Raw genomic sequence first — 14,869 nt, 5'->3', positions numbered from 1 at the left:
TATGGTTGATATACGGAAATAAACTACTCACCACTACAGAGCTAAAGTTCTCCATAAGAGCTCTCCGCTTTGTCTCTCTCTCTCTCTTAATTTTTTTTTCCAATAATCTTGTTTCTTCGTCGTACCCCCATCTTTTAAAAATTGCACCTATTAAACCATTTGTTAATGATCTCAAAAGTTGTAATGTTTCGGTCTAACAATTGTGTTTCTTCGTTGCACCCCCAGCTTTCCATGTTGGCATCCGTTAATTTTCACACCTTTTTGTTTTACACCTCTTTGTTTATATAAAGTTGCAATGTTTTGATATAACAATTGTGTTTCTTCGTTGTACCCCTAGCTTTTAATGGTTGCACTTGTTAGTTTTCGCACCTTTTTGTTTCACACCTCTTTGTTTTCACACTCTTTGTTTTTATATATATACAGAATTTTATGGACTTTGAAAAGAGTTTTTCTTCTTTGAGTATTACTAATGATCTCACCCTTTGTTAATGATCTCATAGTTGCAAAGTTTTGGTCCAAAAATTGTGTTTCTTCGCTGCACCCCCAACTTTCCAAGTTGCCACCCATTAGTTTTCACACCCTTTTGTTTTACACCTCTTTGTTTATATAAAGTTGCAATGTTTTGATCCAACAATTGTGTTTCTTCGTTGTACCCCTAGCTTTCAATGGTTGTACTTGTTAGTTTTCGCACTTTTTTGTTTCACACCTTTTTGTTTTCACACTCTTTGATTTCTCTATATAATAGCAAACCCACTTTTGGGGGTCAACTTTAATCTAACGGATGAGATTGTTTCTATTATCTCATCAAACGGTTTAAAATTATTTATGATCCCAACAGTTGCAAGTTTTTTTCCAATAATCATGTTTCTTCGTCGTACCCTCATCTTTTAAAAATCGCACCTATTAAACCCTTTGTTAATGATCTCAAAAGTTGCAATGTTTTGGTCCAACAATTGTGTTTCATCGTTGCACCCCCAGCTTTCCATGTTGGCACCCGTTAGTTTTCACACCCTTTTGTTTTACACCTCTTTGTTTATATAAAGTTGCAATGTTTTGATCCAACAATTGTGTTTCTTCGTCGTACCTCTAGCTTTCAATGGTTGCACTTGTTAGTTTTCACACATTTTTGTTTCACACCTTTTTGTTTCACACCTCTTTGTTTTCACACTCTTTGTTTTTATATATATACAGATTTTTACGGATTTTGAAAAGAGTTTTTATTCTTTGAGTATTATTAATGATCTCACCCTTTGTTAATGATCTCAAAGTTGCAAAGTTTTGGTCCAATAATTGTGTTTCTTCGTTGCACCCCCAGCTTTCCATGTTGGTACCCGTTAATTTTCACACCCTTTTGTTTTACACCTCTTTGTTTATATAAAGTTGCAATGTTTTGATCCAACAATTGTGTTTCTTCGTTTTACCCCTACCTTTCAATGGTTGCACTTGTTAGTTTTTGCACCTTTTTGTTTCACACATCTCTTTTTCACACTCTTTGTTTTTATATATATACATATTTTTGTGGACTTTGAAAATAGTTTTTGTTCTTTGAGTATGATTAATGATCTCACATGTTGTTAATGATCTCAAAAGTTGCAAAGTTTCGGTCCAACAATTGTGTTTCTTCGTTGCACCTTCAGCTTTCTATGTTAGCACCTGTTAGTTTTCACACCTTTTTGATTTACACTTCTTTGTTTATATAAAGTTGCAATGTTTTGATCCAACAATTGTGTTTCTTTGTTGTACCCCTAGCTTTCAATGGTTGCACTTGTTATTTTTCAACCCTTTTTGTTTCACACTTTTGTTTCACACCTCTTTGTTTTCACATCTTTTTGTTTTTATATATATACAGATTTTTATGGATTTTGAAAAGAGTTTTTGTTATTTAAGTATTATTAATGATCTCAACCTTTGTTAATGATCTCAAAAGTTTCAAAAACTCGATCTAACAATTGTGTTTCTTCGTCGCATCCCCAACTTTTCATGTAGGCACCCGTTAGTTTTCATATTTTTTTGTTTTACACCTCTTTATTTATATAAAGTTTCAGTATTTTGATCCAACAATTATGTTTCTTCGTTGTACCCCTTGATTTCAATGTTTGCACTTGTTAGTTTTTGTATCTTTTTGTTTCACACCTTTTTGTTTCACATGTCTTTATTTTCATATTTTTGCATCTCTTCGTTGTAACCCCATCTTTCAAAAATCGCACCTATTAATTATTTCACATTTTTTTCACACCTTTATGTTTCAAAAATCGCACCTTTTTGTTTTATACCTTTATTATTTTTATAAATTTTGATAGAATAATGATTTAATTTTTATTCTATGTGAATATCTTTTAAAATTGATTATCTGAGTATAATTCAGTAAACCTAGATTTATATATCTTTAACATTATTCTCTTATTGTCACTGAATCGGTTTTTCATTTTTATATATATAACAAATATTTTATTTAACTAATTTAGTTAATTCATCTTAGTCATTATTTATGACTTTTATATTATACAGTTAAAAAATTACCAAAATTTTTTTACTCGAAATATGAAATTAACAATGTTAATCATTTCAAGTTTTCACTTTTCCGTGCGGTAACGCACGGGCCAACATCCTAGTCTTTATAAAGTCAAAGTTGGTTTTTGATAGTGGCTAGGATGAGTGGTTGTAACCACCAAAAACAGATTCTAATCACCATGTTCAACCACTTTCTCAAATCATGATATCCAACCGTCCTTTCCAAACGACTTATTGATTGGTGATAATTGGAGCTGATTGTATTGTTAAAAGATGGTAATTTACATAAACGTCACATTCACACAAATCTGTCTTTTTGCCAATGGTCTAGTAGTCTACCAATTGTCATTCACTTAACTTGTCTTCCAAATTTTCTCAATTAAAAATAAATCAATGCATAGACATAAAGTATTGTATAGTATACTTCTTTTTCACGGCCAAAAAGTCCCGTTTATAGCTTAGAACAAAAAGTGAGCATTCTAACACACTAATGCTTATAAAAGGTTCGGATGATTATTTCTCCGATCATCGCCCACATTAATGTTTTTTATTCAAACCATAAAAAATAAAATCGACGTATAATGCTAAATTCCGAAACAAATCAAATCTATGTATCGACATATGTTAAAATAGTAAGCTTTAGTGAGATTGTATAATACAAAATTTATTGTTTAACTAGAATTTGTATCCGCACACACGCCAAATTTTAATTTAAAATATTATTTATCAATATAAATTATTAAACTTAAATATAATCATTCAAAATTTTGAGCAGAAATCTATATAAACACTAAACTTATTTCATTAAATAATATTCAACATATATATTGTTGACGATAATGTTTTCTTGATAAATAAATAATTTGATATATATCATGTGGTAACTTAGCTCATTTTAAAAACTCACAGAAAGAATAACCAGTATTGATGATTACCTCGTAATCTTTTATCTTTAAGAGAATTTCTTTCTTATTCATATTCCATGAAAATATTTTGTAAATGTTTTGATGTTGATTATTGATTGTTGACCTAATTTTATGTATTAGATGTTGATACTAACATAACAGTATTCCGTATAAAATTTGAATATACCAAATCTCATGAACATTACTTAGTGTAAAGGTACATATATAATATCATATCGTTATAACATCTTTACCCATCGAAGCAAGTTCAGCGTACCATAAAAGAATTTTGACGAATTCACTTTCAATTTTTTGTTTAAAATATTATAAATACAATTACATAAATTTTGTTTTATTCTACCATGAATTTAAAATTTACTTCCGTTCTAAAACTCATTATCATATTTGAAATTTTAAATTGTGGTCAGTTTAAAAGAAAAAGTTAAATTATGTTATTATCACTAATAAAGAATTTAGAGAATTTGTTAGAAATGCCATTATTGACATACCCTTTTTAATATTTTCATTTTTGCACTCTTTTACACAATTACACTATGTTAAATTAATTTTAGAATTTTTTTTTTAGGTATGGGTTCTCTATTTTACATTTAGGGTATAGTTTTTACGGGTTATGATTTAGTATTTGGAGTTTAGGGTTTAGAATATTGTCATTTTATATATTAAAAAGGGGTATTTTTGAAAATGGACACCATCAAAGGGTATTTTTGAAAAGCGATATCGAAAAAAAGTATTTTTAAAAATCCCTCAAGAATTTATAGTATTGTTTTCTTATTTTAACATTTCATTTATTTTACAGAATTAATTTTTTATTTATTTAATCTCCCTATTAATTATAGGTAACATAAATATAGACTAAATGATTATTTTAAGTTTATTTTAAAGTTAAAAAAATAATGTTGCAGAGGTGGCAGAATGGGAAGAGATGAAAGCTAACTTTATAGATATAGATTTACTTTCAATTTTTTTTGTTTAAATTATTATAAATACAATTACATTAATTTTATTTTATCCTACCATGAATTTAAAATTTACTTCCATTCTAAAAATTACTAATACATTTGAAATATTAAATTATGATCAGTTTAAAAAAAAAGTTAAATTATATTATTATCACTAATAAAGAATTTATAGTATTGTCTTATTTTAACATTTCCTTTATTTTACATAATTAATATTTTATTTATTTAAACTCTCTATTAATTATAGGTAACATAAATATGGGTTAAATGAATATTTTAATTTTTCTAAGTTAAAAAATAATGTTGCTTAGGTGGCAGAACGAGATTACGTACAAATATAGAAAACTAACTTTATAGATATAGACAATAGAGGTTAAAAAAAAAATATATAGACAATAAATTAACTATCATCGCATTTGTATTAAAGAAATAGAGATTACATACACATATGTGTGTGGTTTAAACTAAGCAATAGCAATAGACGTGTACATGAAATTAAAAGGGGCATTCTCAAAAATGCCCCTTTTTCCATACCCCTTTTTAAAAATACGCCTTCATGTTGACCATTTTTAAAACTACCCCTCTTTATATACAAAATGACCAAATTACTCTTTTTGAGTGACAGCAAGAATGTACAGTCATCAAAATCAAAAATGTTTTTCCGCCAAAAAAATTTTCCGCCAAAATTTTTTTTTCCCGCCAAAATCGAAAATTTTTCCCGAAAAAATTATTTTTTCCCGCCAAAAAAAAAAATTTCCCGCCAAAATCGAAAATTTTTCCCGCCAAAAATATTGAAATTTATACCTTTTAAAAACATTGTAAACGCTTTTAAAAAACTTTTAAAAGTGTTTACAATGTTTTTAAGCACATTGTAAACGCTTTTAAAAACCTTGTAAATGCTTTTAAAAAACTTGTAAATGCTTTTAAAAAGCTTGTAAATGCTTTTAAAAGGTTTTTAAACACGTTGTAAACGCTTTTAAAAACTTTTTAAACGCATTTACAAGGTGTTTAAAAACCTTTAAAACCCTTTAAAAAATCTTATAAAAACTTTTACAAAGTTTTTAAAAACATTGTAAAAGCGTTTACAAGGTGTTTAAAAACCTTTTAAAAATATTTTTAAAAACTATTTGAAAACCTTTTAAAAACCTTTTAAAACCTTCTAAAAATCTTGTAAAAGCGTTTACAAATTGTTTAAAAAACTTTTTAAAACTCTTTAAAAAATCTTGTAAAAGCCTTTACAAGGTGTTTATAAGGCTTTTCTAAGGTAGAAACCTTATAAAACCTTTTAAAAACCTTGTAAATTTTTTTTGGCGGGAAAAATTTTGGCGGGAAAATTTTTTTGTCGAAATTTTTTTTCAAAAATTTTTTGACAAAAATTTTTTTGGCGGGAAAATTTTTTCGAAAAATTTTTGGCGGAAAAATATGTCGGAAATTTTTTGGCGGGAAAATTTTGTTTTTCTTTTTATTGAATAAAATAATTTTCATCTAAGGGTAAAATGGTCATTAAAAATTAAAAGAGAGCAAAAATAAAAATGGCTAGAAAAGAGGGTATTTTTGAAAAGGGGTATATCAATAGGGGCATTTTTAACAAATTCTCAAATTAAAATTACAGATCATGTATATAAAAGTGGTAATTAAGAAGACCTAATGCAAACATGTGTATAAGTTAATCTCCTATATAAACATAGGTGATTGCGTTTAATTATAGTGTCACAAACGAAATTTATTCTAATCACAAAAAAAAAAAGAAAAAAAAAACGAGAAGAAGAGAAAGTAAGAACAGAGCGCTATGGAGAGCAAGAGAAAACAATTGTCTGAGAACTTGCGCGACCTGGCTAAAGCCGTCAATGTCCGCGTGCGCAACAACACGACGACGGAGGCTGAGTTAGAAACAATTGCCGAAAAGCTTCTCCAGTGCTGCATTGATATCATGGCGATCACGGTGAGAGTGAGACCGGTGGAGGGAGAGGCCGGACCATTGGAGAAACCATCGAAGGCCAACAAAGCGAAACCATGATCGGCAACTGAAAGATCACCATGATCGACGTCCACGTACGGCGGTATCAAAGTTATGAAGAAATAATATGTATATAACTAGATAGGATGATGATCTATATATCTTTTATACTTTCTAACTAATCATGGTTGTTTACTTGTTTCTGTTAAGACAACCTAGCGGATGATGGTATAGACAAACGCTATAATTTATAACAAAACTAGATAATGACCCGTCCGATATGCGGGTTTAAAATTTTGCAAAAAAAAAAATTTTAATAAAAATAAATTAAAATTTATTGTATATTATTTATAAATTTGTTTTGCTATAATACACTGATTTATATCCACATACAAATCTTTTATGTATGTTACCATTAAAAGTGTATTTTTTACACATAGGTATATTGTATGTTACAAATATATTATTTACCACCACCTAGAAAAAGTCTATATAATCAAATTAAGCCAACTATTATATGTCTCTTTACATTCACTTTTGCATACTTTCTTTAATCACTAAAATTGTTGGCTCAAAAAATTTAATAAAAAATAAATTACATCACAATACACTTATGGAGAGAACCTCGGTTCTGCATTCCTCCCTTATGGAGAGAACCTTGCGTCCAACCTCCTTCACCATGGAGAGAACTTTCGCTCTGCTTTCCTCCCTTGGAGAGATAACCTTACGTCCAACTTCCCCCATCTTCCTCCCTTGGGGAGATAACCTTGCGTCCAACCTCCTCCACCATATAGAGAACCTCGGCTCTGCCCTCCTCCTGTGTGGAGATAACATGTTCACGTTTTTTAACTATCTCAAAGTGGCTTGCTCCATTAAACATTGAAACGAAATATCCTTTTCAAACTTCACAAAAGCTTTTGATAGTAACTAATATTAAATTTCCCAATGTATTCATGGAAGTTTCTTTGACACACCATGATGTAGCCTCTGTCTCCAAGCTCCTATGGATCTATCAACAAAGATTTATGTTTTTCTAATCTATCTATGTTTGTTGTAGGCTTGTATTTGATTAGCCTATTTTATCCAACCATTAGGTTGATGACCTTATCCTTTTTATCTCCTTTTGATATTGAACGAATGGTAACAATTATGTTTGCACAAAAAAAAGTCTATGACCAACCAATCAAGGTTGAAAAAATAGAGGAAAATTAATTTGACATAATTAATGTAATAATAGAAAATTATAAGCACGGTAATATATGAATCTCAAATAATTCAAAGATAAAAGCATAAATTAAATAAATCAATCTAAAACTATTATAATAAATCTTAAAATACAGTATTAGAAAAAAGATGCATATATTAATCTTCCATTTTTTTTTGGGTCAACACATTAATCTTACCTATTCCAAACTGAAAAGATAGAAATTAGAAGTATATTTTGGTTTAAAAAATTAAGAAAAATTTGTTTTCCCATTAAAAAAGTTTGACCAATAGAACAAAGTTTTAAGCAATATTTTTGAATAAATTATTTTGTTAGATGAATAATATGAGATGATCTATGTTTATATAGAAGTGAGTATTTACATTTTTTTAGAATTAATAATTTTCTGTATATTTTCCTTAATCCTTTTGTATTTTATGAGAAAATTTATTCCAATGAGCTCATTATTTTTTTTTAAAAATTTCTTGCTTCCCACTTTCTTGTAAGACGTACTATCGTTCGACGATAAAATGCTTTCTGTTTAGTTGATATAGTGTTATATACTCTTTGTTGTTATCTTGCATTTGTGTATTCATATTTTTTTTATGCTACCTGTCCTGCAAATTAATAGAAATGATAATAACAACGTGAAAATTTTGTTAATCTCAAAAACCTTAGTTATTATGCATAAAAAACTTTGTTAACAATTCATAGTTAAAGATTGAGTAGTATGCATTATGAAATTGAGAAACGAAACAAAATTCAAAGAAACGACGACGAAAACACGTGGTAATATCTAGGAATCTTTGTATATAGTTGTTATGATTAGACAACAAACAAATTGCCTCCACACTTGTTCAAGAACAATGATGTGTCAAATAAAAGGTTAATGAAAAACAAAGAAAAGAATTTTACCAAGAAAAACAAAGCTAGTCGAAATTATTTTGTTTGGTGAAAAATATGTCATCATCTATTTGCTTATATAGTGGATGTATTTACAATCTTTTTCCTTTTAAGATTAATTAAAAAAAAAATTAATATAATAAGATTACAATTATATTATGCATAAAAACTTTGTTAACAATTCATAGTCAAAGATTGCATAGTATGCATTATGAAATTGAGAAACGAAACCAAATTCAAAGAAACGACGACGAAAACACGTGGTAATATATAGGAATCTTTTTATGTAGTTGTTTTGATTAGACAACAAACAAATTGCCTTTTAGACTTGTTCAAGAACAATGATGTGTCAAATAAAAGGTTAATAAAAAACAAAGAAAAATATTTTACCAAGAAAGACAAAGCTAGTCGAAATTATAATGTTTCGTGAAAAATATGTCATCATCTATTTGCTTATATAGTGGGGTGTATTTACAATCCTTTTCCTTTTATGATTAACAAAAAAAATTTTAATATAATAAGATGACAATGATCTTATGCATCGTTTTACCAAACTTGAAACCTGTGATTTCTGATCGTTAAAATTGACACGTGTCACGATCAGATGAATTACTAACTTGGATATTTAATCGTTAAAACTGACACGTGTCACGATCTAGTGAGTTTTTAACTTTGATCTCCGATTATTAAAACTAACACGTGTCACGATCTGGTGAATTACTAACTTCAAGAACCAAACTTTATATAATAAGATAGGATGCTCGTTTCTTAACCATGTGGAATTATTATATATAACGAATTTACGATGTTCTTTTTCATCTCTAAACAATGATATATGTATGCACAAATCTAATTACAATAAATGAATTAACTTCACGAATAATAATGGGTAAAAACGAAACTGCATGCTCATTAGACATGTTACTTCTCTAGCTCTTAGAAAGTTCATATTTTAACTCTTTTCACATTTTTAGACGAAAATGATATTGCTATTGTTGGGATACAAACAATGTCCCGATTAGAAAATATGTTTCTAGTATATAAGCCAAGACCAACTCCAATTAGTATGAGGCATTTTGGGAAGGAGCCCAATAAGAAATCTGTATGGGCTTTGTCACCTGGGCCCAAAGCGGACAATACCATACTAATAGGAGAGTTGGCTTGGGCTTGGAAAACCCAACAATTGGTATCAGAACCTAGGTCGAAAAGTGGACCTAGGGAGTGGGTGTGGGCTCTGTGTTTGGTGTGGGAGGATCTCTCAAAAAAAAAAGATGACATGATTAAGGGTGCCTCAAGAATACTTCAGGAATAAAAGGGGTACCGGAGCCTAGGTACCTGGGTTTCGCTGAAGGGGAGGCCAAAGTATCGTGGTACATAGTTTGAGGGGAGGTTTGTTGGGATACAAACAATGTCCCACATCTGAAGATTAGAAAATATGTTTCTAGTATATAAGCCAAGACCAACTCTAATTAGTATGAGGCCTTTTGGGAAGGAGCCCAATAAGAAATCCGTGCGGGCTTTGTCACCTGGGCCCAAAGCGGACAATACCATACTAATAGGAGAGTTGGCTTGGGCTTGGAAAACCCAACAGCTATTGACCAAAAATCTGACACACCCAGCTCAATGAACGCGATTTTAGCCTCCATCCACAACAATGTCACTCCAGCATGTGGTTTCAACGAATCTTTTGAACACACACTTAATATGAACCAGCTTTAACTCACAATTCAACCCTCTATAAGTTAAACACGCGATACCTTATCCATTAAATAATGTTGGACACGCGACAAAAATTTGAGTTTTAGCTGTGAGCTCTAGACCCTCTGATTATAGAAAAGTTCACCTTCAAGCACAAGAAAAACACATACTACTAGAACAATCGGTTTCATGGCAAGTAGATGGTTAAATCATCTTCATATATCATCATGAAAGATGGATTAACTTACCAGTAGATTGTGAAAAATAAGCAAGGTCTAGAGGGTGGAGGTTGTTTCAAAAACATAGGAAAATGTTATTAACATTAACGTAACAAGATATATTTGCTTGCTACTGTGTATCTTAAGCTAAACATAGAAACATAAATGGAACTCTCTCCCCATGTTTCCAACAAGTTCCCTTTTTGGGCTTTTTGGACCCTTATTTGTTGGGAATCCACTTTCTGCCGGTCCACCGTATCTATTCGGTTTGCATTAACAACTTCATGAGCTGGTTCATTCAAATCATTTTTCTAAAATAATAACATTAAGGTATGTCAAACAAAAAAATTAAGTTAAAATTTGTATCTATAAAGTGTATAGATTACAATAACAAAATTTAGTAAATTTTTATTAAGTTAAACTTTGGATCTATAATTTAAAATACAGTGTATAAATTACAGTAATAAAATTTAGTAAACTTTATTTAACTTAAACTTTGGATCTAGAACTTAAACTATATTTGTTAAACTAGTATTTATTATATGTAGGGAATATTTGATTGTTACCTAAATTGGTCTTTAAATTTTAAATATAATTAAATCTTATCAAAATTTAATATATTTTAGAAAAAATCAAAATATATCCTCTAAATTTAATATGAATTTGATTATTAAAATTCCTATAATATACAAGATACAATAGTATTTATTGTGGATTTTTTTATAAAATAAAATCACTTTATTTGGGTAACATTTAATTTTTGGACCTATTTTACTTGTAAATATTTATGAATTGTGAGTATATATATAAAGACATGTAACTTTGCACACAAAAAAAAAAAAACAAGTTAAAGGGTGCTTAGACTGAAAGCAGATTTCTTTGGATTTTGAAGCTAGGTTGAGATAAATTAGATAATAATCTCCATCTCGGTTTTCAGTGTGTAACGATTATAGATTCAAAAATGGTAAACATGACTGAAAATGAAGTGGTCGATGTTGAGTTTGATGATCGAGTTATTATTTTAGAAAAATGGTAATCATGACTGAGACATTACCCTCTGATTATCGAGGTTGATGAGCTCACAGCTCTAGACCCTCTGAGCCTCTGATATCAACCTCGATATCATTTTTCTTCACCACGACATATGACATGGTCGATGATGGTTCATCAGATTCAATAATTTCTTGGAGTCAGAGCAGCAAGAGTTTAATCATTTGGAACTCGGAAGAGTTTTACAACCATTTCATTCAAAAAATCTGTTTCAAGGACAACAGTTTATTGTCCTTTTTCCTTTACCTTGATACAATTTCCTTTACCTTGATACAAATGTAAATTATTGTTGGTGCGGGATTTAGCACCCCCGACATACCGACCTAAATCAGAAAGTAAATCGGTTATGTAAATCGGGAATTCCTTCGGGATAGTGAATTGGGCCTTTGAATGAGGGCCCGATGAAGTCGACCGGCCCAACAAGAAGAATCAGACGACTTCCAGATCGCCTCAAGACCGACCTGATATCAGAAGAAGAAACTTTCCTGATTTCAACTCAAAGTATTAGGAAAGTAGACATATTTTGTAATCTAGGCCAACATATATTGTAACACCCGCAAACCAATTTTTGGTAATTTGGTAAGGATGTCGATCGACACCTTCTAGTGAGGCATCGATCGACACCAGCTGTGGCCGGTTTGGTCGGTTCAATTTTAATTGTCCGGTTTGCGTGGTTGGTTTAGGGAATCCCTAAAATCGAGTTTTTAGAGGTAGAAAACGACCTAGGGTCGTGTTATTTTGTGTTATTCGCCGTTTTTGAGAGAAAATCAAAAGAGAGAGTGTTCTTGAACTTTTGGGAAGAGATTGAGAGATTCCTTGCTGTTCTTGGGAGATCTAAGGCTGGAAAGGTGTTAGAAGCTTGCTAGGAGTGAGGGAATTCGTTCTTGTTGGTCAGAATCTTCTTGAAAGAGGTGAGTGCATGACCATGGCTTATCTAAGCTAAGATCTCTAGATTCTATGTGATTTGGTGCTTATGTGGTTGTTTCTTTGAGTTCTCTATGGTATTTCGTCACTGTCTGGACTGGTTTTCGCTTCTGGGAGTGCATGGAGTGGATTGGAGAAGATTGCAGGCAAGATTCGGAGTTTTTGATCGAGGGAAATCGCTGCTCGGCATCGGTGTCGGTCGACACCAGTTGGGGTGTCGGTCGACACCAACGCGAGGACGGCTCGGGACTTTGGCGAGTGTCGATCGATGCCATGTGGAGGTGTCGGTCGACACAAACTAGGGTTTTCGGGAGTGTCGGGCAGGGTGTCGGTCGACACCAGTTTGGTGTCGGTCGACACCAGTTTGGTGTCGGTCGACACCAGTTTGGTGTCGGTCGACACCAGATAGTCAGTGTCGATCGACACCATCTGGTGTCGGTCGACACCCCTCTTCCAGTTACGATGGATGTTGCATGCTTTGTTTATTGCCTGGTTTGTTTTATTGATTGTTGTTTGTGGCATGTAGAGATCTTATTGCTTATGTGTATAGCCCAGTAGATGGGAGGATTGCCTCACTGAGTGTTTATCGAATACTCATGCATCTCAATTTGTGTTTGTGGTGCAGGTAAAGGCAAAGTGTGATCGTGGAATCAAGGCAATGAAGAGGAGGATGTTCTAGGGACTCGATTGGATGTTGTCTGGCATTGCTTGGTTGCTAGAGTTGGGTTATTAGAAACATTGCTAGGTTGCTGGTTCCTTGTTTCTTGTTGTTTGGTATTGGGATATTGCCTTTGCTATAATATTGGTTTGTTATTGATTATTATTGGTTTATTATTGGATATTGATTATGTTATTCCGCTGTTGAATGTGTTTGTGGTTAGGTGGCTAGTGGGTATGGGACCACTAGCTGTAGTTTATTTTATTATATTATATTATTTATTTATTATTAAAAAAAAAAAAGGGTCGGTCGTTTCATTTTGGTATCAGAGCCCTTACGGTTCTAGGTTTGGGTTCACTAGGTTTCTGTTGTAGATGTTTGGGATTGCATGTCTTGATTGATTATGTGAGTTAGTCAATTGTGTGTGGCATGGAGACCTAGAACATCCTCTTCGAGCCGAGTGTGTGATTCCACGGTGAGTTTATGTTTTTTGTGTTATAATAGAAATTGTTTGCTTAGCCTTCTGTTCATGGTAGTGCAGATGGTTAGAGAGGATGATGTGGCTGGTCGAGGTCGTGGACGCGGACGTGGTCGCGGACGTGGTCGTGGTAGGGGCAGAGCCCCAGTGGTTAGTGAGACCGAGGACCAGAGTGTGACAGCTGAGGGTGTTGGCGAGTCGCAGGATGTTCCGGGGGTTTCCGTGAGTGTGGCAGGAGGGGGCGGTGTTGATGCTCTAGTGGCCGGTGATGCTAGGGTCCCGGGTGTGGGAGTCCCAGCGGGTGGAGTCCCTGGTACTGACTTTGCGGCTATGCTAGCAGAGGTGTTGGTGCGGTTACCACCAGTGGTACCGGCTCAGGCTCAGGTAGTGCCACCAGTGGTGGCGGAGGAGCGGCAGCTAGTGGCTGCGGATGCGGGGGTCCATGCTCGTTATCTCAGCATGTTGACAGAGATGGGTCGGTTACGTACTGAGCAGTTTTCGGGAGGTGTAGATCCTACTGTTGCGGATGCGTGGAGGACAAGAGTGGAACGTAACTTCCATACTCTGAGATGTCCTGAGGAGTTTTGGGTGGACATAGGGGTCTACTTTTTGAGTGGTGATGCTGAGTTGTGGTGGAGATCTGTGGCTGCTAGGAGGGTGCAGCGGGAGATGACTTGGGCTGACTTCGTTTTGGAGTTCAACCGCAAGTATTTTCCTAGAGAGGCATTGGATCGTTTGGAGGTGCAGTTCCTTCAGTTGTCTCAGGGGACACGGTCAGTGCGGGAGCTGGACTTGGAGTTCTGTCGACTTCTTTGTTATGGAGGTCGGGCTATGGAGCCTGAGGAGGCTCAGATCAGGAGGTTCTTGAGGGCTCTACGTGATGATTTGAGAGTTCATTGTAGAGGGCGGAGTTTTGCTACGCGTGCAGAGCTTGTTGAGACTGCAGCAGAGATTGAGGAGGATATCCGGGCACAGTCAGTGTCGGCTACTCCAGTGGCTCAGTCTAGTAGGGCTCAGAAGCAGGGTGGTTCGAGCAGGGGCGGTAGGCCTGCACAGGGAACCAAGAGGAAGTGGGAGGCTACGCAGACACAGAGTGGTGCGAGTTGCTTCAAGTGTGGGAGCAAGGATCATAAGATTGCTAGCTGTCCCAAGAGGAGTGCTCCGACGGTAGGGCCTCGAGTATGTTATCATTGCAGGGAGCCAGGGCACATCAGGCCCTTGTGTACCAAGTTGCAGCCGGCAGCAGTGGCAGCGTTGCAGCAGGTGCAGCCTGAAGGTCAGCAGGTAGCACGGATTGAGCAGGCGCCACGGGTTTACACGACAGCAGAGGCTGGTGGAACTAGTGCCGGAGCGATCACAGGTATAATTTCTGGTACTTAGTCT

The sequence above is a fragment of the Camelina sativa genome, chromosome 12 (assembly GCF_030686135.1).
Source record: "Camelina sativa cultivar CO46 ecotype springtype chromosome 12, ASM3068613v1".
In the NCBI taxonomy this organism is placed as follows: domain Eukaryota; kingdom Viridiplantae; phylum Streptophyta; class Magnoliopsida; order Brassicales; family Brassicaceae; genus Camelina; species Camelina sativa.
Note: the sequence above shows the minus strand (reverse complement) of the source record.